Source organism: Sorex fumeus, unplaced genomic scaffold, assembly GCF_029834395.1.
Source record: "Sorex fumeus unplaced genomic scaffold, SorFum_2.1 ptg000032l, whole genome shotgun sequence".
NCBI classification, from domain to species: domain Eukaryota; kingdom Metazoa; phylum Chordata; class Mammalia; order Eulipotyphla; family Soricidae; genus Sorex; species Sorex fumeus.
Genome location: NW_026606089.1, coordinates 5,405,407 through 5,408,867, shown reverse-complemented (window position 1 = coordinate 5,408,867; position 3,461 = coordinate 5,405,407).

Sequence of the window (3,461 nt, the reverse complement as noted above, 5' to 3'; positions counted from 1 at the left end):
CTTTGGTTAGAGCAGCAGATCAGATCCTATGATCTTGGAAAGCCAACAAGAGTTACAGGAAATGTCACAGTGTTACCATATGCACGAGGAATTGACTGCCAAGACGGCTCCTTGTGAGAGTGCGATGTCCTTTCTTCACTCACCTCAGCCCTACTGCCCTCTGAACCATAGAGCGTCTCCAAGGATCCCAGCTCTGCCCTATTAGCATTACTAATAGAACAGGACTCCTTATACCAACACCAACTATTCTTTTCTTTTCTTTTCTTTTCTTTTCTTTTCTTTTCTTTTCTCCTTTTCCTTTTCCCTTCCCTTTTGTTCCTTTTTCAATCTAGCAGCACTGCTATTTATCAAGCCACCTATTAACGGATTAAATTGGACATGAACTCCACCTTACTTTTTTCATAATTTTATTTATTTTTTCTTCTTATATTTATTTATTGAATCGCTGTGGGAAAAGTTACAAAGCTTTCAGGTTTAAATCTCGGTCATACAATGAACAAACACCATTCCCTTCACCAGAACTCATTTTTCAACACCAAGAATCCCAATATACCCCCCACCCCACACAATGCCTGTGAGGCACATGATTTCTACTTACCTCTTCACTACATTGATTACATTCATTACTTTGACAAAAGATGCACCATTATTGTTTAGAATTCCCTCCCACCAACAATCAGAATTGCTGAAAAGGCATCGTGAAATTCTTTGTTTTCTATAGCTAGTTACGAGAATCATATAATGTTGTGCGGCCGCTATAGTGGCTGCGCGATTTTGGATTTTGCAAAGAGCCAGATAATTATGAGATTGGTTTCTGTGCATCTGGTGTTATGGCTGTGCCGGAGAGACGCTCGTGGGGGCAACTCGTGACACCGACGGTGTGAAGGATGAACCTGTACCGCCCCCCTTCCCATGAGACTGCAGGTGTCCTATCACCGTTGGCTCATACTTGGCTTTCCAATAATCTCTGAAGCAGTGGCCACCTTGCTTCTGGGCCGGGAGGCAGATTCCAGTCCGTTCCCTTATTCTTCCCTTCCCTTCCCTTCCCTTCCCTTCCCTTCCCTTCCCTTCCCTTCCCTTCCCTTTCCCTTCCCCTTCCCCTTCCCCTTCCCCTTCCCCTTCCCCTTCCTGTTTCTGTTCTCAACAGTCTAGACAGTGTTTCCTCACTAGGGCTCTGTCATCCAGAGAGGGAAGTCAGGTGCGCCTGAAAAGATCAAGAGACCCAAGGAGAGAAAACAGAAGGAAGATGATGTTTTTTAAATTACAGACTGAGTCATATTTCCCTGCCCTGTGTTTCCTTACCAGCAAAGACCCTGAACCAAGGAACATACGTGGTGTTGGATGGATAGCAACTTACAGTGGGCTGACAGCTATTAGCATTCAGGAAATTCACTTGTGAAAGAAACAGGAAAAATGGGAGGATGGAGGGTGCAAACAGGCCCATTGAGTAGCAAAGGGACCGAGTTCCACATGAAGCGTATCTCCCGCAGGGGCTCAGCTAGGATAAGCACTCCTACAGCGAGAGCTGAGGCTGCAAGACCTTCTGCCAAGGCCAGAATGCCCTTGACGGCAGTGGCTAGGATGGTCTGGGAATCTGACTCACAGGTCCAGTAAGAGCCCAGCAATTTGTTCCCATTGAGACACAGGAACAGGCAGCTTCATTTGTTGTCAATCTTTTATTATGTAAATATTTTAAAATTTAATAATAACTGTTTTTATTTATTTCATAGGACAATCTGAAGGATGGCGCCCACTGGGCTGCCAGGGGAACAGGCCAAAGCACGAAACCTATTTCCACCTCTGGTGGCCCAGTGCCTGTGACCTACAGCAGGGATTGGACGCACTTCAGCCAAAAGCCATTAGTGTTTGATATTTGTTTCTGAGTCTCTGGGATCATAGCAGTTAAGCAGTTCGATCAGAAACCAGAGAGGCCAATCCTCTAATTATATAGGTGAGCCCGAGGTAGTTTGTGGGTGTGTCTCCCACACACCTAACTTTCAGCCATTAACTTTCTTGGCAAACTTTGCCCTAAATTTTTGAGGTCTGGCCAAAGGCATGCAGCAATTGTGGGGTATCTGAAAATCTGAAGGCGCCATCAGGTGGCTGATGCACTCGACTCACAGGCACAGTTTGACCTGCTGGCGGCACCATACCCCTAGTATGAATATTTCTCAAAAAAAATGAGAAATTGAGCTCCCATTTAACTCAGCAATACCACTTCTGGGAGTATATCCCAGAGATGCAGAAAAAGTATAGTCGAAATGACATCTGCAACAGTAAGTTCTTTGCAGCACCGTTGACAATAGCCAGGATCTAGAAAAAACCCAAGTGCCCGAGAACAGATGACTGGTTAAAGAAACTGGGGCACACCTTCACAAGTAATACTACACAGCTGTTAGAAAAAAATGGAGTCATGAAATTTGCATCAAAGTGGATCAATATGGAAAGTCTCATGGTAAGTGAAATGAGTCAGAAAGACTGGGACAGACCTAGAAAGACTGCACTCATTTGTGAAATATAAAATAACACAATGGGAGACTAACAGCCAAGGAGACTAGAGATAAGGACAAGGAGGATTTTTCCACGTCTTGGAAGCAGTCCCCGCATACTGGGGGAAAAGGCAGTTCACGTAGAGAAGGGACCATCAAGTAAAGGGTGCTTGGAGGGCCCACTAGGGATGGGAGATGTGTGCTGACAGTAGACCATAGAGCGTGCATGATCGCCACTTAATATCTGCATTGCAAACACAACACCCTCAAGGAGAGAAATAGAGAGTAAAAGGGAATGCGCCTGTCACAGAGGGGAGATGGGGATGGGGTGGGGGTGGTGGGAGGGATACATGGAACACTGGTGGTGGAGAATGAGTACTGGTGGTGGGATGAGTACTCGATCAATGTATGACTAAAACATAAGCATGAAAGTTTGTAAGTTTAACTGTACCTCACACTAATTCATTAAGAAAATTGTTTAAAAGACAAAAAAAAAGATCCCAGAGCTGAGAATGCAGGCATCCAGATCCAAGAATCCCAAAGGATGCCAGCTGAAAGAGAACCTAATAAGAAGACTCAAAGACATAAGGAAGACATTTGTAAGTCTACAACTGTTCCTCATGGTGTTTCACTAATATAAATTTTAAAAAAAACCTCAAAATTTACTAATAACATATGACTTGCTGGAGTAATAGCACAGTGGTGGGGCTTTGCCTTGCTGATGTGGCCATCCCGGATTAGAGTCCTGTGTCCCTCTCAGAGAGCCCAGCAAGTTACCAAGAGTATACTGCCCGCGTGGCAGAGCCTGGCAGGCTCTCTGTGCCATATTCGATATGCAAAACAACCAGTAACAACAAGTCTCACAATGGAGACGTTACTGGTGCCTGCTGGAGCAAATCAATGGACATCGCGAGGACAGTGCTGCAGTGGACATATGACATGATATTGTACGTGTAAAAACCTAGAGATAAA